The 22223-nt window shown below is 45.7% G+C and overlaps 2 protein-coding genes across 4 annotated transcripts in view; both read right to left on the bottom strand.

Moving 5' to 3' along the window:
• CYSTM1 (cysteine rich transmembrane module containing 1) overlaps positions 1–6197 on the bottom strand; it is a 68688-nt gene extending 62491 nt beyond the window's left edge. Inside the window, exon 1 of one of the 2 annotated variants that reach the window (XM_057302419.2) lies at positions 6062–6197. The gene's annotated coding sequence lies outside the window, so the exon portion shown is untranslated. Of the gene's footprint in view, positions 1–5979 lie in introns of both variants that reach the window. The other variant, XM_057302418.1, reaches the window with a different exon arrangement.
• A 60-nt stretch (positions 6198–6257) lies between these two features.
• The window catches only part of PURA (purine rich element binding protein A), a 67091-nt gene continuing 51125 nt past the window's right edge, over positions 6258–22223 (bottom strand). The window contains exon 2 of one of the 2 annotated variants that reach the window (XR_010112130.1): positions 6258–8524. The gene's annotated coding sequence lies outside the window, so the exon portion shown is untranslated. Of the gene's footprint in view, positions 8525–13768; positions 13879–22223 lie in introns of those variants that run through there. The other variant, XR_008625509.2, reaches the window with a different exon arrangement.

Genomic DNA, 22223 nt, shown 5'->3' with positions numbered 1-22223 from the left:
AAGGGCTCACAGAATAGCCACATTCTTACAAATGTCCCCCTCTTCACACACTTTCTCCCCAACTGACTCTGCCTAAGATTCTGAAACTGAAAGCTGACCAGTAAAGTACTGTGTGCAGCATTAAACGTTTAACGTGGCAGAAGTCTAGCACCATTTCCCAGGTCTTCCTCTCCCCAAATGTCTTTGTAGTTCAACTGTTTCCCATCCCTACTTTTCTCTGAATAAGAAGCATGCCTACAGAGTTTTCAGTTACAATGTTTTCTGAGCCAGTGCTCTTGAGACTGGCTAATGATTCTTTAGTACAAATAATCAGGAAACTAGTGATAGGCACCTCTGAATAAGGCATTTACTCTTCAGTGAGTAAATTCAGGTAGATCAAACCCTCCTCCCACCATGACCATCAATATTCTCCCTTAAACCATTTAATGAAAAGAGTTTAGAAAAATATAAATCATCTGTTGTTTTGGCAAAGTCATACCACAAGCTTGCTGCCCACAGAGACTGGATTCAAACCATTTGTCTCCTTTGCTTTAGATGTGAGGACCTACCCAGTTTCCAAGATCTGACTTGGAGGCCTAAATCAATAATAATATTCCACATACATCTCCTAAAAGCTATAAAGGAATCATTCCAAGCTCAATTCCTTTTGAAGACTCCTTTGTGTAGTGCCCAAAATGGTGTGAACATTTTTGGTTGTAAAGTGGGAGGGTCAGTTTATGTTCAATTCCCTTGCTTTATACTACTGCTGTTTAATTGCTGACTCCCATTTTATAGCCAAGCCAATTAGTAGCCTTGGCCAAGCGTGAGGAGCTTGGAAGCCTGAAACATGGCACTCAGCTAAGCCTACAGAAAACAGAAAGCCTTTTCTGTCAGAATTTCCCTCATGAGAGAGAGCTTGACCTGGCCAACAAATGTCAGAAGTCTAAAAGATGGATGTTGTAGTTCAGTACGTAGTGTCCCTGGGCACATCAGCAAGCACTTGAATCCTACTAGATTGAGTGACAGGACTGGTGGCCTGACACAGGTGAGGGAAATTTTAAAAGATGACTATTTCACTCCTCATCCAATTTAGTGAACAATCTTACTCCCTTTTGTCTCTGACCAGCTTAATAACTTACTCCTTTGAGGGCTGTGACACTTTCTGATAATACTCTTGCTGTTAAAAAAGATGCTGGGTCATAGGCTGCCAGTTCCACAGCCTTCTGTTACTGGTTTACTCCAGGCACTCCAAAAAAAGCCAAGACCAGGTTAACAGAGAATGAAAGAAAAAAGAGAGTGAGGCTGGGCGCGGTGACTCACGTCTGTAATCCCAGCACTTTGGGAGGCTGAGGCGGGTGGATCACCTGAGGTCAGGAGTTCGAGACCAGCCTGGCCAACGTGGTGAAACCCCGTCTCTACTAAAAAATACAAAAAATTAGCCAGGCGTGGTAGTGCATGCCTGTAGTCCCAGCTACTCGGGAGGCTGAGGCAGGAGAATCGTTTGAACCTGGGAGGCAGAGGTTGCAGTGAGCTGAGATCGTGCCATTGCACTCCGGCCTGGGAGACAGAGCAAGACTCTGTCTCAAAAGAAAAAAGAAAAGAAAAGAAAGAAAAAAAAGAGAGTGAACAATCTGAGCTTTACTATTTATATATGAAATATAAACAGGAATTTAGTTAGCCTCAGGCTTCCAGATTTTTATTTTTATTTTTCAGACAGAGTCTCCCTCTGTCTCCCAGGCTGGAGTGCAGTGGCACGATCTTGGCTCATTGCAACCTCCGCCTCCTGGGTTCAAGCAATTCTTGTGCCTCAGCCTCCCGACTTAGCTGGGATTACAGGCGTATGCCACCATGCTCAGCTAGTTTTTGTAATTTTAGTAGAGACAGGGTTTCGCCATGTTGGCCAGGCTGGTCTCGAACTCCTGGCCTCAAGCAATCCACCCACCTCGGCCTCCCAAAGTGCTGAGATTACAGGTGTGGGCCACCGTGCCCAGCCATTTTTTTTTTTAAGCGACAAGATGTCATTCTGTCCTCCAGGCTGGAGTGCGGTGGCGTGATCATGGTTCATTGCAGCCTCAAACTCCTAGGCTCCAGCGATCCTCCCACCTCAGCCTCCTGAGTAGCTAGGATTACAGGCACATACCACATGCCCAGCTAATTTTTAAAATTTTTTTGTAGCAATGGGGTCTCCCTGTGTTGCTCAGGCTGGTCTTGAACTCCTGGGCTCAAGTGATCCTCTTGCCTCAGCCTCCCAAAGTGCTAGGATTACCGCACCGGGCCTCAGATCTTGATTACAGGCTGATTAGTAACCAAGCCCATAAAACGCCAGGAAAAAACAAAGCCAAACAAAACAAAAAACCAGCAAAAAGTCCAGGCATGGTAGCTCATGCCTGTAATCCCAGCACTTTGGGAGGCTGAGGCAGGCAGATTGCTTGAGCCTAGGAATTTGAGGGGAGCCTGGGCAACATGTCAAAACTCCATGTCTACAAAAAACACAAAAAATTAGCTAGGTGTGGTGGTGCAGGCCTGTAGTCCCAGCTACTCAGGAGACTGAGTCGGGAGGATGGCTTGAGCCCAGGAGGTGGAGGTTGCAGTGAGCTGAGATGACACCACTGCACTCCAGCCCAGGCAACAGAGCCAGACCCCGTCTCAAAAAAATTAAAAAAACCAAATCAGCAAAAACGTCTTAGATAGCCAGGCATGGTCGCCTGTAGTCCCAGCTACTCACAGGGTTGAGGTGGGAGGATCACTTGAACCCAGGAGTTAGAGACCAACCTGGGCAACATAGCAAGCCCTGTTTCTGAAAAAAAAAAAAAAAAAAAAAAAAAAAGGAAGGACTTGAATAGGGCTTTTCCAAAAATTTAGAACTTCAAACTCTTTTAAAAAACTTTTATCACATCTCAAAATATACCATTCATCCAAGAATTAAAATATTCTGCTTTGGAGGAGCTCAAATTTCATATAAGCCTCTCATTAATTCTCCTTGGTACCTCTGTGAGGAGGTACTGACCCGCATTCAAGGTCAAAGAAAGTTTCCATGCCAAGAAAGGAGTGCCCTGCTCAAGGCCTTAGTTGACAAATGTGAGCTCAAAATGCTCCAGCCCGTACCCCAGCCCTGCCTTTCACCTCAGCCCAGTCCCCCTTAAGAAAGAGCATTTCTATTAAAGGCCAGCCCTGTTGTTTATTATAGTTTGTATTTAGGGAAACACACTAACATTTTTTTCCTGACAGTAAAGTCTTAAGTTCTCTACCAATGAGAAAACTTGTGGGGGTGGCTGGGGTGAATGAAAGCAGAAAATTTCCAAAAACTTTTGGCCTACTTAACTGCCCTGACAGCACATAGTTATTTTGTTTGGGAAAGGAGGGGGTGGACTGTTTCTTTCCAAAGGAACCATAATTAGTTGGCCACTTCAAATAGTATCAAAGAGATTTGGAAAACAGTTACTTTTCTAAATTTTTTAATGAGGCCAAGACATCTGATTTCCAGCGATTCTTAATATTAACAAGCTCCTGCAAAGCCCCTTAAAAATCACTATCATAATCTCTACCACTCAACAGGAACACAGGGGGAAAAAACTACTCTGGCCTTTTACACACTTCGGGGCTTCTTTTACAGAGAATGACTTCACTCATCTGACTGGAAGTCCCGTTTCCCCAGGTCTCACCCTGGATTTGCCCTCCTTTGAGTGCCGCACTGGTTTCTATATTTACGCACAAACCAGCTGCGGCCACCTTCCTTCGCAATTCCCAAACCTGCCTTTCACTGTACAGGATCCCTGGAGGTCCAATTCTGTTTTCTGGAGTCAAAGAAATACAAAATAATTTCACTACCTCCCAGAAAACAGACGTTGGTAAGTTTCAATATAAAATAGACAGCTCTTGAACCCAGGAGGCAGAGGTTGCAATGAGCCAAGATCTCGACACTGCACTCCAGCCTGGGCGACAGAGCAAGACTCTGCCTCAAAAATAAACAAATAAATAAAATAAAATAGACAGCTGTGTATTTTTTGGTCCTAGCACCAATAAATTTCAGGGCTGGGAAAAATCATAAATTACCAAAGCATTCCTCTTCATATAACCAAAATATATTTTTCCTGTTGCTCAGGAAATTAAGACAAAATAGCCAACTAACACTTACGCAGCCTTACACTGAGAAACTCAAAGCTGGCAGGAAAGGACTAGAGATTTTTTTTTTTTTTTTTTTTTTTTTTTTTTTTTTTTGAGACAGAGTCTCGCTCTGTCGCCCAGGCTGGAGTGCAGTGGCGCAGCCGCGGCTCACTGCAAGCTCCACCTCCCGGGTTCACGCCATTCTCCTGCCTCAGCCTCCCGTGTAGCTGGGATTACAGGCGCCCGCCACCACGCCCGGCTTATTTTTTGTATTTTTAGTAGAGACGGGGTTTCACCGTGTTAGTCAGGATGGTCTCGATCTCCTGACCTCGTGATCCGCCCGCCTCGGCCTCCCAAAGTGCTGGGATTACAGGTGTGAGCCACCGCGCCAGGCCAGGTCTAGAGATCTTTGATCTACAATCAACAAATAGTATGGGACTCCTTTCAGCGAATCCAATGCCCCACATGAATGTTTGGATGCTGGTTCTCCTTTAATAACTTCCCCCTATTAAATCTCTTACCAGTCATTTGGGGTTTGGATTTCACCCTAGGGATACAAGGTGTTTGTAAGTCACTCTGAAACCTCTGAAGGGCAAAGTGTTGTGGACGCTATAATCTCCCTGCATACTGAGGGGGGCATAGCTCCCAACCAGTCATTAAATCCCGTCAAATGAGATACTCGAAAATGAGCTGCCCTTGGGTGGGTCCTTTCATAAAAAGGAATTTTTAAAAATCTGCTAACATGGTTACTCCACAAAGTTTACATGTATCATATTGTATAAATCTATAAATATGTACAATTATTTTTTGTTTAATTTCTAAAAATTTGCCAACAATGGCTGAAAAAGGCACCTGGCTGCCTGAGCCCCTACCCTTGTCGGTTACAAGTATTTCATAAGCAGGGTTTGAGGAATCCCATCAGAGAAGAGTGTTGTCACCTTTTTGCCGGAATGTCACACCAACTTCCTCAGTGTTCCCCTCACACCAACTTCCTCAGTGTTCCTCCTACCCCAATCTAGCCAACGTTTCAATGGCTCCCCACAGCACACAGTGCCTCTCAGGTGGGCACTCAAGGGTTCTTTCCTAATCCTCCCTAACCTAATTCTCCAAACTTTTCCCCCCCAAAACAGCCCAGCAGACGGTCCAGTCAGTCCCCAAATCGTTTTTCCTCATGGTCTCCTTCCCCAGGGGTCCTCCCCTCCTTCTCTCCCCCCTGCAACCTCCACTGCTACCGGGAGATTAGTTCCCACCCGTCAGGACCCCGCTCAGATTTCACTTCCTCCAACAGGTCCGCTCAGATCCCAATCCACGGCTCTCAACAGCAGCCGGGATTCCTTTCCCCCGCAACGCCTTCTCTGAACACCCCGGCCTCCGAGCGCCGGCTTTGCGTTCCCTAGTTACTTCCAGTCACTAGTTACTTCCGCTTCGCTCCCACCCGCGGGACTCGCGACCTGCCCCCTGCCCCCGGCTGGCCCAGCTCGGAATAGGCAGAGCAGCGCCTCAGAAATCGCAGCCCAAAGCGAGGAAATCCAGAAGCCTCCCGCGGACGTCCCCCAGGACGGGGTGTGGCGAGCCCCGCTCCGAGCCCGCCGACTCCTCGTGAGACGAGAACCGCAGCGACGCGGAGACCCCGTGAGTCCACCGCCGAGACGCGCGGCGCGGCGACCAGGAGCCCCAGAGTAGCCGCGGGGCGCCGGGAGGGATCCAGCTGGCGGCAGCAGCTTCCCTGCCTCCCTGCCCCTCCCCAGGGGCTGCGCGAACCCCTGCCTGAGCCAGGCCAGCCCGGGTGCCCGCCAGTTCTCAGGGCGCTCCCCAGGGAGCCCGGGGACGCGCCCTGTCCGTGCCTGATCCCCGCCCTGGTCCCAGCTGGGTCGGGCCAGGTCCGCTGCACCTCACCTCTCCTCTCCACGAACCGACTGAATAACGGTCGGGTCTGAACCTGAGGAGCCCGGACCAGCCCGCAGTAGACTTGCCGCACCTGTCTCAGAGCAAGTGAGGAGCAGCCGGGCGCCTGACGTCACGGCCGCCCCCAGCGCCGCGAACCGGGAGTCACCTGATCACCCTGGCAACGCGCGCGGGGCGGGGCGAGACGAGGCTTGCGTCACAGCACGAGCCCCGCCCCCAACTGCTCGGCCTCCAAGCGCCGCCGGAAGCGCTCTCTTGCAGTCGGCGCCGTCGGGAGGCGGGGTCCGTCTCCGACTTCCCAACGTGGGCCTCCCAGCTGCGCTGGATACTTAGGACTCCCACAGGCGTCCCCCCTCAGATTGGATTGGTTTTCCGAGACTCCACCCGATACCCCAACTCCGCTAGTTCAGGCGCCTGGGAGGCAAGACCAGCGTCCATGCGGAACCCTGCTCAGTGCGTGGCATGAGGGGTCGGCTGTGGGCTTCTGCCTCCTCGTGTCTTGTTGGTCCAGACCCAACTAGGGTTGGGGGCTTACTTCCCGAGCTGTACCTGAGCGGAATGGGGCTGAGGCTGATAACTGGATTGCTCTCTGGCTACTTTTCCCCATAAACCTTGCAACAATTAGTCCCGCCAGTACTTTAGAGTGTAATGAGACTTCATTCACATCAGGAGGGGGAAGGGGGACAGAACCTTCTGTCCTGAAGGTTTCCTTCTTCTGTTCCAACAGGAAGAGAAGTTACCGAAAAGCTCCCAGAGCAAGGCCTAGAATGAGCTTGCAAGTCCTACTTGCAAAAAATTTTTTATTTTTCATTTTAGAAATTGATTTTCTCTCCATATTCCTCCCCTTGCTTGCTATTAGGTTGGTGCAAAAGTAATTGTGGTTTTTGCATTTTTTTTTAATGGCAAAAACAGCAATTACTTTTGCACCACTCTAATATAATTATATGCCTACAACTTTTGTTACTCTCTAGGCTTCCCAGATAAGACCATCAGCTTCGAAATGAAAATTTAACATCCCCTGGAGGTCTCAGTGTGAGAGTCACTGCCTATTTCACACCTTCACTACTTGCTGACTTTCATTTCAGTTTTACTCTCCTCATCCCTGCACTGCCAAGAAGGTTTCATATGTATTGAAACCTTCCCTCTCAAGAGTTTAGGATCTTAGACCAAGAAGTTAGTTTATAGTCAACTTCTTGTGAGCATCTTTTAGTGTCAGGCAATGGGCCATGGGCAGATTGAGATGTGGTTCTCGAAGATCAAACGTGTATGGGTGGTATGTCTCACATTCAAGTACAACTTGTACTGTTTATTATGACTTAATCATTGTATTTAAGTGGCACTTTTTAATTTTCATACTTAAAAAAAGAAACTCATATAAGTGGGAAAGAAGACAGCTGTGAAAGGTAGAGAAGAACCATGGCTCTAGACAGAGCTGTACTAATAGGAGAGAAGAGATTGAAAATGTGAGCCCAGGTCCCAAGGAGCACAGAGGCATGGTCAGGAGATTGGTAGGAACAGGACAGAGGCAGCCAGGCCTGAGGTGTTTGGCAGATCTGAGGAGGGCAGGGATAGAGGGTGAGGGGAGGAGTGGGGCCAGAATGAGGCTTGAGGGATTCAATGGAGGGCGAAAGTGCTGGGAAGGGAGGAGGGATTGGAAAGAAAGGAGAAGTACACAGTGGTTTGGGAAGGAGTTGCTGAAAGGGAGGGCAGGGTAAATAGAGACCCAGGAAAGGGTGCTAAGAGCATTAAGAGAAGGGAGGCTGAGAGGCTACAAAAAAGGACTGAGGGGGAGGAAGAAGCAGGTGGGAGACTCTGGGGCAGCAAACATCTCAGAACCAGTCAGTAGGTGGTGTCCTTCAGAGGCTGTTGGAGAAGAGCAGCATTGTCTGTTCGCCTCTGAAGAGTGAAGGTGATCCATGCACACCCCAAACTACCTTTGGACCATCTGAGGGTAAGAGCCACCCTTTGCAGAGCACTAATGCAGAGGGAAGAGCAGAAACAGGCACGTCCATAACTACACCCTGATAGGACTCATCAAGGCAGTCAGGCTTTTTGGCTGGACGGTTTTTCAGGCCTGTGGTACATGCCTCCGTGCCTCTAATCTGGGCAGGGCAAGGTGAGGATGGAGTGGAAGGCAGGGGTAATTCCCTTAGAAGGGAGGCAAGCTTCTCATGGCAGTTGGGTCATATGGAGGCTGTGCTAGGGAAGAAAAGATGCTAGGACACATTCTCAGTAAGCCCCTGACCACTCCCCTTTTACTGAGTTGGTAGGGTGAGGGCGTTACCATCGAAGGAAAAATAGAACATTCCTCACCCCCACCTCCACATCCATGCTGAGGAAAGTGTTATTATGTGGGTAAAAACTCAAGGAGTGTTGCTGACAGCATCCAAGAACAGAGATGAGGCCAGGGAATGCATCTCACATGGCTCTTTTCTAAGATTTTGACCTCAGGTCCCAGGACTAAGCAGCAGGCCAGATGTAGAAGTTGCTGGAGTTTCATCAGGTGTCTTCACAACAGCAGTGTGGGTTTCCATTCCTGGAAATAAAAGAAAAATGTCAGGGTACAAGGTCCTGGCCAAGCATATTTGCTGTGAAAGTCCATTAGTCACAGAAGTAACAATGAATTTTCAATATTTGTTCATTCGGGAGAACTGTCCAAGGACTGTGGAGGCAACATGGTGCAGTCGTTGGGAGCCTGTGTTCTGAGATTTATCCATTTTGTGAACTTGGCCAAGTTACTCACCTTCTTTGAGTCTCTGCCTTATCTGTAAAATAGAGATAATAATACCTACCTCACAAGACTATCATAAACTTTAGGTGAATTCCAGGGCAAAGAAAGAGAACCCAGATTCGTAATATTTTTTAAAGGGCCATTTTTTAAACCATTGTATTTTTATTGGACCACATTTGTTCTCTGAACAACTGGATGAAAGAATGTTTCTTGGATGCCTAATGTACACTCAAGACTGATGGATACAGAAGGAGCATGTGCCCTGGCTTGGTCAGGCATCCAATTTCTGATGGGAAGATAAGACAGTGTGAGACCTTGCCAGGCTGCTGTGAAATTGAATGCTAAACTATGTCATGTCCTTCCATGCCCGCAGCGTTCATGGAAAGAGGGGCCATGCCAGCTGCATTGGCTAAGGTGGGATACATGAAAGGAAGGGTCTGTAGCAGAGCCTTGAAAGATAGGATTGGCCAGGCACAGTGGCTCACGCCTGTAATCCCAGCACTTTGGGAGGCCGAGGTGGGTGGATCACTTGAGGTCAGGAGTTCAAGACCAGCCTAGCCAACATGGTGAAACCCCATCTCTATTAAAAGTACAAAAAGTAGCCAGGCGTCATGGCGCATGCCTGTAATCCCAGCTGCTCAGGAGGCTGAGGCAGAAGAATCGCCTGAACCTAGGAGGTGGAGGTTGCCATGAGCCAAGATTGTGCCACTGCACTCCAGCCTGGGCAACAGAGCGAGACTCCATCACAGAAAAACAAAACAAAACAAAAAACAAAGACAAAAACAAAAAAAAGATAGGATTTGGAGAGGTGGTAGGTGAGGAGAACATTCTGGGTCAGGGCGGTGATCTGAGCAGCTGGGGCAGGGGCTCAGTAAATATTCACTGGCTAGATGAATGAATGAATGAGCAAAGATAATAATGAAATTATCAGCATAGTGTAAGATCAGCCATGCTTTGTTGAATGAATGGATGCATGATTAAACAAAAAAAGCAAAGACAATGAAATTAGGTAATGGTGGGCATAGCTGTAAGACCAGCCTAACTGAGCCGTGGAAACTGGGGAGTTGTGGGAAATAAGATAGAGATGGAGCAGACTTTGGGAGAGCTTTTGAGACAGTAGAATCTTCTGGGAGGAGCATGGAGTCTGGATCCAGAGGGACAGGATTGCATTTGGACTCCATCACCACATATTGACCATGTGACTTTGAGTGAGTTAGTTAATCTTTCTGTGCATTGGTTTCCTCGTCCAAAAAATATAGGAGTAAGATTGATATCTGCTTTATAGTGTCATTTTGAAGATGAACTGAGCAACCTATGAAATGTAAGCATGATGCCTGGCCCATTGTAAGTGCCTTAAACTTAGTTTTTATTATTAGTTTTATTAAGGACTGAGCAGATGAGAATAGATTCAATATGAAAACTTAGGGAACCACTGAAGTTCCTTGAAGTGGGAAATGAGAATGGAATGCAGTGTTTGGGAAGAATCACTTGGCAGAAGTATTCAGGCTGGGTCAGAAGGCAATGGTGTAGCCCCAAAGGGTGAAGAAGGGCTGACCAGGGACTAGAAGCAACCCCTCCTGAAAATGAGAAAGCCTGTCCACTTGCTGGTACATGGCATGCACAGGCCCTCAGTAACTCTACTGAATGAAAGTCTGCACCAATTGAACAATATAATTGTGGAGCTCCCAGGCTCAATCGCAAATACTATCAGAATTCTCCCTCAGTCAAGTATAGAGAGGTTTAAAGCACTGGAGAAGTTCACTGAGACTTGGCCTCTGGTTCATTTCAATTTCTCCCCTGAGTAGCTGGGACTACAGGTGCACACCACCGCACCCAGCTAATTTGTGTGTGTGTGTGTGTGTGTGTTTTGTTTTGTTTTTTTTGTAGAGACAGGTTTCACCATGTTGCCCAGGCTGGTCTTGAACTCTGGGCTCAAGTGATCTACCCACCTCAGCCTCTCAAAGTGCTGGGATTACAAGCATGAGCCACTGCACCCAGCCTTTCTGGCTCTTTTTCTGATCTATGTTTTCAAATTCCAATTTGCTTGTCAGGAATTTCTCCACTGCGAGTGCTGAAGCACTATTCAAATCAGCTTAAAGAGGGAGAGATAATGTATTGGCTCATGAAGCCAAAAATCCAGGGATGAGTCTGATTTTCAGGTATAGCTAGATCCAGGCATTCAAACACTGTCACCAGGATTCTCCCCTTTCTCTCTTTCTCAGCTCTTTTCTTTGCATGTCTTCATTCTCAGATAATCCCTCTGATGGTGTCAGAATTTCATTCTCACAGTGAAAAGTCTCAGCAGACAAAAGGCTTTCTCTTTCCTAATAATACTAAGAAAAGCTCTAGAATGGAGCTTAGTTTTTATTTTTTAAGTTATTTATTTATTTATTTATTTGTTTGTTTGTTTATTTATATGAGGCAGAGTCTCGTTCTGTAACCAAGGCTGGAGTGCAGTGGCATGATAGTGGCTCACTGCAACCTCTGCCTCCTGGGTTTAAGCAATTCTCCTGCCTCAGCCTCCCGAGTAGCTGGGATTACAGGTATACCCCACTACGCCCAGCTAATTTTGTATTTTTATTAAAGACAGGGTTTCACCATGTTAGCCAGGCTAGACTTGAACTCCCGACCTCAAGTGATCCACCTGTCTCGGCCTCCCAAAGTGGTGGGATTACAGGCATGAGTTACCGCGCCCTGTCAGGAGCTTAGTTGGGTAACTTGCTTTTCTCCTGAATGTGTGGCCGTAGCCAGGGCATGTAACACATTGGCTGGTTCCATGTTCTCTTCTGGAGCTGGGGGTGAACACAGCCTCCCCCAAATCCCACAGTTGAAAGTGTGGAAGAATGGCTTCCCAAGGAAAATTCAAGTTTAGTTACCAGAAGTAGGAGGAATGGATGCTGAGCAAACAAAAAACACAACTGACCCCTACAGGCCACCAATACTGAAACCACAAGCTTCCTGAAAGCTCCTCCTATTGAAAGGTTCTGTAATGTAATACAGCTATGAACCTGTGAATTCATAGGCTTGAATTCACTTGGAAATCAACTTACCTTCTCTTGTATTTCCAGAAAAGTTGTATCTAATGAGAAGCAAATTCTGACACTCAGAGGTTGAGCCATGTTGACATCATCGCATAGAACCTGCCATTGGTTTTACCTAAATGCACTCTCCTTTCTGGAAGTACTACTTCTGAGGAAAGGGCATCAGGGAGCACTTAATGCTTTAAATGTGTTTGTACAGCAACTTGCGTTCTCAAGAGGTATCACATAAATGCATGAGTTTTTAATTTTGACTTGATTCCTGAAGTAGCCTGGCCTTCTGATAGTGATCTTAGAAAATCAACCTAGAAGAAGAATACGTTTTTCTCCCAGGCTGTGAGTCAAATGACTATGGCAATGAAGTTCCGTCAACTATGAAGCATCCTTCTGCTTTTTAATCTTTTCAGTAATTAAGAAAATAAATTCAACACATATAAATTAGAAATAATCAGCTTATAAGTCTATTTGCATTTATATTTTTAAAATGGACCGATGACTTAGCACATGACATAAGAAAATAAGAAGTCAGGGAAATATTAAATCCACATATTCATTCAACACATTTACTGAGGGCCTATGGCCTACCATGTGCCAGGGACTGCACTAGGCCCTGGGGATGTAGAAATAAGCAAAACAGATTTTTAAAAGTCCTTGTGTATATGAAGCTTACATTCTAGTAGGTGTGTCCATTTATATACAGTCTTCAAGTCTCTGTGCCATTGACAAGAACTAGTACTATATACCAGGAAGCATGCATGGCGAATCCTCAGATTCCTCTATGCTAGGCTTTCTGCCAGTGCTCTGCATACATCATCTCATTATTCTCTTCTTCCTAAGAGATGTAGACACCTGTTCAAGGAGCCACAGGAAATGAGTGGTAGGGTCAAGACCGGAACACCTATATCTATATCTGCCTTTTAGCTCATATTTTCTCTTGGGGTGTGGATGCGGGGGATGGTGGGAAGTGGTAGGGACTGAGGCATATGAGATAACATGCTCTGTGCAAAGGGAGCACTACTCATTCAGATCCAGCCACTTGACATTCAGGAATATAACTCAATGTGGCCAAGTTTTCTGATTTTTCAAGAGAAGCCAGCAAACAGGATTTTGACATGAAAACCAATTTCAAAATACCATGAAAGCCAAACCAAATTTGTCTGGGTACAACTAAGGCTACAGATCTGCCCCTCTGTTAGAGGTCATGCTGTGACCAGGAGGGTGCCTGGGGAGGTAGGATTCCAGATAGCAACCTTGAAACTAGTTGGCCAGCCGGGCACAGTGGCTCATGCCTGTAATCCCAGCACTTTGGGAGTCCAAGGCAGTTGATCATTTGAGGTCAGGAGTTCAAGACCAGCCTGGCCAACATGGTGAAACACCATCTCTACTGAAAATACAAAAAATTAGCTGGACGTGGTGGTACACAACTGTAATGCCAGCTACTCGGGAGGCTGAGGCAGGAGAATCACTTGAATCTGGGAGGTGGAGGCTGCAGTGAGCCAAGATCATGCCACTGCACTCCAGCCTGGGCAACTCTATCTCAAAAAACAAACAAACAAAAAACAACGAAAAACCCCAGAAACTAAATGTGTGTAGAAAACTGCAAATACATCTGTGGTACTTACACAAAGTGTTTCTCAGGTTGATTTTCAAAGACTAAGGCAGAAAAATGGGGCCCTTATTTACCAAAAAAGCAAAGTCCTTTAATGAAAGCTACCAGGGAGGCAGCAGCTGGGGCGCTCCAACCCCTAGCCATGGAGGAGGTCGGCATGGAACCATCTGATGCTGGGCTGACAGGCCACGCTTCTCTGAGAAGGAAAATTTAACTTCAGGGTGGGCTTTATGTTACATCTGAGGCCCTAATAATGATCATTATGCTGTCAGCACACAAGACATGGTTCAAAATAATTCTCCTCCTTAAAGTCACATTCTATGTGCTTTCTGGTCCTTCCTGACCTCCTCCACCCTGTGGCCGCCCACACTCAACACAACTTTCCTTTTCCCCACCCACTTGCCAAGGAACTGCGGCCATCAGACAACATATGGAGGTCTCATCACCGGGATGGTCCGTAACTGGAAAGGAGTTGGTCATCTGGTGTTAGCAGCTCTTCTTTGTGTCATAGCCTTTGGAAGGAAAGAGGGAGGAACACAGAATAGCGTCCATGTTTAAAAAACATTTGCACCATCAACAGACTGAAACTCTACAAGACAGTGGTCTTACTTTAAAAGTGTAAAGGAATTCCCATCCTCTTGATCTTAGCAAGATCAGAAAACCTCTGTTTACTACAAGAATTGTTTCAGAAAGGGAAGTGAAATCTGGCACATGAAAAATCCCATTTCTATCCACTCTCAAGATAGTAACTTTGTAGCCATATGCCATGTGTATTTCATCATAGCAAAACAGTACTGTAGTGCACTGGGGACAGATTTGCTGCCACTGCTGCTGCTGCTGCTGCTGCTGCCACCACCACCTCCACCACCTCCTTCTGTTGCTTGGATAAAGCTGAGGCATGTGGCACTGTTGTGAGATTCTTAGAAGATACAGGCAAGTAGTCCTGGCTAGGACCCTACAATTGAGTTTGCACCATGAGGCTCTAAATCTCAGCCTCTCTAGGTCCTGGTACTGTATCTTTGGAAGACACACACAGGAAGGACTTAGATACCTTCTGAAAAAGATGGGACAAAGAAAACTTATACTCCTCCTCTCCCCTCCTCTTGCTTGGAAGATCATTTAAGATTAAGAGATGAAGTGACTTTTCCCACTGAAGGGGACACAGGGCAATGCTATGATTCGGAGTGTCCAGAGGACTGTGTTCCAGCCATGGTTCCCCTATGTCCTCACCTTGGGACCCAGCACTACTTACTCCACCTTTTTGAGTCTCAGTTTCCCCATCTAAGAAATGGGAATAATAATAGGACCAACCACATAGAGCTGTTGTGAGGGTTAATTCATTGAGATGCTGAATGGTAAGAGAGGCTTCCTTTGCACAGAGCTTGTTCTCTAGTTTACTGCAGCCTCCAGTAATCCCCTTCCTGCCTCCCTGTCTGCACCCTAGGAGAAGGTACAGGTTAAAAGACAGATCTATGTTCCGATCATGGCCCCATCTCTTATTTCTGTGGCTCCTTGGACTGGTGATCAGGAGTCATTTTTCTGCATGATGACCAGGGCCACTCTACTGCAATTCTTTAGCTGCAGCAATGGAGACACACACTACCTTTGTTCCCAGTGCATCCAGGTCCTTATTTTAGATGCTACCTTCGATTCTCTGAGCTGCTTCAGCCACAGTCCAGATGAGAGTGTGCTTGTCCTGCCCCCTCCCCTCCCCAGCCTGGAAGGTATGGAGTCCACCCGCATCAGAGTGGAGAGTGTCACTTTTTATGTATGCAGATTCCTGGGCTTCATCCTAGACCTATCACTTCTGAATCCCTGGGAGCCAGGGCCTAGGAGCCTTCAGGTGTGACAAGCCCTCCAAGAGAACAGATGCACATGAAAGTATTTATGGCCCTCTGGGGCCTCAAGCTCTGGAGAGCTTTGCCTCAATCGGGAGAGTCCTAGTCACTGCTTAGCAGAGTTTGGCTCTACTCCCTGCCCTGCCCACCCCTGCTCAGTCCCAGGCCCAGTCCCCCATTATCTCACACTAGAACCAGTGGCCTTGCTCTCTGCCTGCCAATCTGGAGATCTTGATCTGAAGTGTCAACCTGGCCCTGATACTTCCTGACTATAAATTCTGCAGGGGTTTCCCATTCCCTGCAGGATCAAGTCTGACAAAACATTCAAAGCCACTCTCTTCAGCCTCAGATCTCCTGCCACTCCCTCTCCTAGTTGGGAACACTCCAACTAGGCTTATATTATGCTGAGGTCTCTGAATGTTCCCTGAGGCTACATGTCTCTGAGCTTCTGTAGGCACAGTACCCTCCACCAGAATGACCTTTCCCCTCTTCTACTACTCTTCCAGTCTCAGCCGAAATGTCACCTCCTCTGGGAAGCCTTCTCAGATGTCCCTACTGCCTACTACTCCTCTTTCCCTGTACACTCCCCAAATATATCACCCATGACCCTGAATTGCCTTTATTTGCTTATGTGTTTCCGCCCCATGAAACTATGAGGGATTTGCATTTTATTCATATCAAATTCCACAACTTTATCAGGGCTGATAAGGCTTGGCATGATCTGGCTCCCATCCACCTCTCCACCCTGTCCCCCATCATTCTCTGCCCCACCTACTTCACGCAGTCACTGTGGCCTGCTGACTGTTCCCAAGCTCAACAAGCGCTTTCCTGATCCTGTTCCTGTAGTGCTGTTTGCCTGGAATGCTCCCCATCGATCTTGCCATAGCTGGCTCCCTCTTGACATCCAGATCTTGCTCAAATGTCACCTTTTCAAGGCCAGCCAATCAAAATAGTTTTGTTTGTTCTAGAACTTCATTTAAATGTAATAATATGCTATGTATGCTTCTATCTGGCATCTTTCTGTATAAAGTTTTCGAGTTGTATTCATGTTGTAGCACTTATCACTACTTTGTTCCTTTTTATTACTGAGTAGTAAGCCATTGTATGAATATACCACAATTTATCTGTTCACCTGTTGATGGATACTTGGGATATTTCCAGTTTTTGGCTATTATGAATACAGCTGCTCTGACATTTTTCATGTACTAATCTTTGTGCAGACATACATTTTTATTTCCTTTGGATAAATACTTGTCTTAGTCCATTTGGTGGTGTTGTAACAGAATACTTGAGATGGGTCATTTATAAAAAGGTGTAGCTCACAGTTCTGCAGACTGGGAAGTTCAAGTGGCAGTGGCATCCACTCGGCTTCTGGTGAGGGCTTTTGTGCTGGGTCAAAACATGGCAGAAAAGGTTAAAGGGGAAGCAGATGTATGCAAAGAGAGATCAAACAGGAGGAGAAACTTCGCTTTATTACAACCCCTTGCTCAGGAACTAATACATTCCTTGAGAATTGATCCAGTCTCTTGAGAACAACAACAACAACAACAAGAAAACACTCTACTAGGACAACAGCACCAACCTATTCATAAGGGATTCACCCCTATGATCCAAGCACCTCCCACTAGGCCTTACCTCCCCAGTGGACAGAACTGGCAAGCAAACTTCAACATGAGTTTTGACACAGACAAATCACATCCCAACCATACCTATAATGGAGATTGCTGGGCATTGGTAAGTATATGTTTAACTTTATAAGACACCACCAAACTTTTTTCCAAGTGACTGTTCCAGTTCACACTCCTGCCAGCAATATATAAGAGTTCCAGTTGTTCCACATCGTCACCAACACGTTATTACCGATTCTCTTAAAGTTTAGCCATTCTAGTGAGTGTGTGATGTTATCTCACTGTGATTTTAATTTACATTTCCCTAATGGCTAATAATGTTGAACAACTTTTCATGTGTGTTTATTGGATGTTTGTATATCTTCTTTTTGAGGTATTTGTTAAATTTTTTTTCCCCATATTTTATTTTGGTTGGGGTCTTATTATTGAGTTATAAGATTTCTTTATATGTTCCAGATAGAAATCTTTTGTCAAAAATATGTATTACAAAACCTTCTCCTAGTGTATGACTTACCTATTTATCTTTTTAATGCTGTCTTTTTCCTCCTTTTATAGTAAGTTCTTTCTATGATCTCTGCCTACCCCACCGTCATGAAGAATTTCTTCTTTCTTTCTTTTTTTTTTTTTTTGAGATGGAGTTTTGCTCTTATTGCCCAGGCTAGAGTGCAGTGGCACAATCTCGGCTCACTGCAACCTCTGCCTTCCGGTTTCAAGCAATTCTCCTGCCTTAGCCTCCCAAGTCACTGGGATTACAGGTGTCTGCCACCATGCCCAGCTAATTGTTTTTGTATTTTTAGTAGAGACGGGGTTTCACCATGTTGGTCAGGCTGGTCTCGAACTGCTGACCTCGTGATCCACCCACCTCGGCCTCCCAAAGTGCTGGGATTACAGGCGTGAGCCACCGCGCCTGGCAGAATTTCTTTCTTCCAGAAGTTTTATAGTTTTTTTTTTAAATAGTTCTTTGATTTATTTTGAGTATGGTATGAAGTAAGGATTGAAATGCATTGCATTCCATATGGATATTCAGTTATTCCAACACCATCTGTTGAAAAGTCCATCTCTTTACCTGTAGTTATTTAAATTTTGTTGTATTGGTCTCTCCTACTAGTCTATAAGTTTCATATATTGTTCTAATGTAACCTGGGCTCTTCTCTATCCCTGCTACCTTCTTACAGGTAGAGAAAGCAGAGAAGGAGCATGCTTGCAAGTTAATTCAGGACATGATCCCAGGGAGCAGGAATAGGGGACTGGGGAGAATGAAGTAGGAACAAGGGAAAGCCAGTGCCATGGTGTGTTATAGAGCTGGTCACCACTGTGGGCAGCTGGGGCTTGACCCAGCTGGGATGTGATGAGGAGCAGTGTAGAGTGCACCTCCTAGTTGTCCACTGAGTGTCAGAGAAGAAAGCACATAGCCACCAACCCCAGCCGCCAAGGGCCCAGGGTTACTCCCAAGGGGTTAACATCCTCAGACATCCAGTTTGCAGTACTGGAGTCCAGGGAGAAGCCCCAGCAGAAGGCAAGAGCAGAGCCGTGTGGAGCAGCTGAGCCTCGGTGCGTTTACCTGCTCCAAGCTGGTTGCCACAGTGATGGCTGAGTAAAACGTGGGCCAAAAGGATGACAGGAGGGTTACAAGAGGTTTCCCATACACATTCATTCCACAAATATTATTGCCTTCTATATGCCAAGCACTGTGTTAAGCACTGGAGATAGCCATCAAAAAGCCAAGCCCTGTCCTTATAGGGAGACAGACAGGACGCAAGTCAACAATTGATATAATATTATATCAAGGAGAAATAAGTGCTATGAAGAAAATAAAACAGGATAAGGGAACCGAGGGTGAGCGCAGGGATGGGGCTCATTTTGACCACCAGGGAAGGCCTCTGAGGAGCTGACATTAGAAAGAACCAAATGAGGAACTGAGCCATGTGTATACCCAGGGCAAGAACATTCCAGGTGGAGGGAACCACAGGTGAAAGACTTGAGGGAGGAACAAGCTTAGGGCATTAGAGAAACAAGGAAGTCACTGTGGCTGGAGCAGAGTGAGGGGAAGAGGCATAAGAGATCAGGAGAGGCAGCCAGGCAGGCCCTTTGAGTTTGAATTTTATTCTGAGTGTGATGGGAAGCCACTCGAAGTATTTAAGAAAGGTTATAGGCCAGGCACAGTGGCTCATGCCTGTAGTCCCAGCACTTTGGGAGGCTGAGGTGGGCAAATTGCTTGAGCTCAGGAGATTGAGACACACCTGGGCAGCATGGTGAAACCCCATCTCTAAAAAAATACAACAACCCCAAAACCCCAAAATTAGCTGGGTGTGGCAGTGTGCACCTGTAGTCCCAGCTACTTGTGAGGCTGAGAGGCTGAGGTGGGAGGATTACTTGAGCCCAGGAGGTTGAGGCTGCAGTGAGCTATGATCACACCACTGCACTCCAGCCTGGGCAACAGAGCAAAACCCTGTCTCAAAAAAAAAAAAAAAAAAAAAAAAAAAGAGGGTTATGACTTGGTCTTATTTATGTTTTAAAAGTCATGTGGGTGAGACCGGCCTGGCCAACATGGTAAAACCCAGTCTACTAAAAATACAAAAATTAGCCAGGCATGGTGGCACACACCTGTAGTCCCAGCTATTTAAGAGGCTGAGGCAGGAAAATTGCTTGAACCCAGGAGGTGGAGGTTGCAGTGAGCCAAGATTGCGCCACTGCACTCCAGCCTGTGCGACAGAGTGAAACGCTGCCAAAAAAAAAAAAAAGAAAAAAATTATGTGGGGTACCATTACACACCTATAGTGGGGCAGGGCTAAAATCCTAAACACAAAAACAAAAGAAGCGGTAATATCCAGTGCTGGCAGGGATCCAGAGAAACTGCAGCTTTCACACTGCTGGTGGGAATGCAAAATTTGTACAGTCAGTTTGCAAGAGTTTGGCTATTTCTCATAAATATGCCCTTACCATACAACCCAGCAATCCCACTTGTAGGTATTTTCCCACAGTGAAATGATACTTCTGTTCACACAAAAACCTGTACACAAATGTTTATAGTGACTTTATAATTGTCCAACAACTGGAAACAATTCAAATGTGTTTCAACTGGTAAATGTATAAACTGTATAAACTGTGGTACAGCCATATAAAAAGGAATGAACTATTGGTAATGTGTGCAACAACTTCAAGGGACCTTGAGGGTGTTATTCTTGGTGGAAAAATTCAATATAAAAATGTTAGATACAGACCAAGGCAGGCAGATCACAAGGTCAAGAGATTGAGACCATCCTGGCAAACATAGTGAAACCCCATCTCTACTACAAATACAAAAAATAGCTGGGCGTGGTGGTGCGCACCTGTAATCCCAGCTACTTGGGAGGCTGAGGCAGGAGAACTGCTTGAACCTGGGAGGCGGGGGTTGCAGTGAGCCAAGATTGCACCACTGCACTCCAGCCTGGAGACAGAGCAAGACTCCGTCTCAAAAAAAAAAAAAAAAAAGAAAAGAAAAAAGAAAAAATGTTAGATAACTATGTGATTTCCTGTATATAACGATCTCAAAATGACAAAACGACAGAGATGGAGAACACATTCATGGTTGCCAGGGGATAGAAAGAGAGACAAGGAGGAATGAAGTGGGAGTGGATGTGAATGCAAAGAAGTGTCACTAGTGAGTTATTCTGTGGTGATGTAACAGCTATCTGTCTTGGTTGTGGTGGTAGTTACATGAATCTACACATGGGATAAAAGAGCGCAGATACACACACACACACACACACACGTAAATGAATGCAGGTGAAAACAAAATAATGTCTGTAGCCTAGTTGATAGTAGGTTGGTGCAAAAGTAATTGCGGTTTTTACCACTACCTTCAATGGCAAAAACTAAAATTACTTTTAAGTAATAAGATGTCACCACTGGGGGACACTGGAAGAAGGGTACAGGAGACTATTATTTTTGCAACTTCGTATGAATCTATAATTATTTCAAAATCAAAAGTTTAGAAATACAACTAATGGATAAAAAAACTATAAAAGGCTTTTTTTTTAACTGGGATAGTTTGCAAATGGATGAGCATTAGATGACATTTGGGAATTATTGTCAACTTTCTTAGGTGTGATAATATATGCTTATCACATGTCCATACATTCTTAGGTGGTATATGTTAAAGTTTTAGAGGTAAAGTGTCAAAGTGTCTACAACTTATCTGCAAACTGTTCAGCAAATATATGCCTATGTATATACATAATTTTAAAATATGGCAAAACACAGGCAATACAGAGGGACCAGCAACAGCTCCAGGAAGTGGCATCTGGATGCTTCCACAGAGGCCCAGGTAAAGTCATCTACCTTTCTTCTGAGACTTATAAATCAAAACCAAACTTTCTTCCCCATGATGGAAAGACTAGTTCCTTTTGTTTCTTTTTGAAAAAAGAAAGATGTTGGTAATTTCCTTTGCAAACTTAAAATGCTAAATAAACATGACACTTTGTTTTACAATATAATAATAACTATTATTTATTAGGGGCTTTCTCAACGCCAGGTCCCTTTTCAGGCACTATGCCATCCTTATAGCAATTGAATGCAGTAGCTATTTTTAGTAGCCCCATTGTAGAGGTGAGGAAGCTGAGGCTCAGAAAGGTGGGATGACTTGCCCTTGGCTGCACCCTAGGGTGCTCTGATGCTTACCTGCTCCACAGGAGGCGTCTTTCAGAGTCCTCCTCCTCCCCTTCAGCCACTAGCTCTACCCCTACCTAGGGACAGCCTTTATGTAGAGTCACTGTGGGTCCAGCAGCACCATTCAGGCCACGGATGTCTTTCTCTGGCTGAGAATGGGAAGGTTCTCTGTCTCTGCAGTGGGGTGAGTGGTTGCATCTAGGTCAAATATGGGAGGGAAAAGAAGGGGATGGAGTGAGGGACCTGGAGGGAAGAGGGAGAACATGCAGAAAACACCAGATGCTCTTTATAGCTTCTTCAAAAAACAAAGGCATTAGGGAACACAGGTTTTTATCAGTCTGTTAGGAGGAAGGAGGGAGAAGGGGGAGTAGAGGTTGTGAAGGATGTCTATTCAGATGTCAGAATTAGGTCTGGGGCCCAGTGATAATGACAATAAAGATGGTAATGATGACAACAATAATAGCAGACACTGTGTGCCAAGTGCAGTGCTAAACACAGCACACTAATTATCTCAGGCAGCCTTCTCAGGAACTCTACAGTTTACTATCTTTGTCATCCCAATTTTCAGATTAGAAAACTGAGGCCCACAAAGTAATACCAAATTATACATTTTCTTTTCCTTTTTTTGAGACAGAGTTGCACTCTTGTTGCCCAGGCTGGAGTGCAATGGCGCAATCTCAGCTCTCCATAACCTCCGCCTCCCGGGTTCAAGTGATTCTCCTGCCTCAGCCTCCTGAGTAGCTG

This window comes from Pan paniscus, chromosome 4 (assembly GCF_029289425.2).
Source record: "Pan paniscus chromosome 4, NHGRI_mPanPan1-v2.0_pri, whole genome shotgun sequence".
NCBI classification, from domain to species: domain Eukaryota; kingdom Metazoa; phylum Chordata; class Mammalia; order Primates; family Hominidae; genus Pan; species Pan paniscus.
Note: the sequence above shows the minus strand (reverse complement) of the source record. Positions and strands in the feature narration are given on the sequence as shown.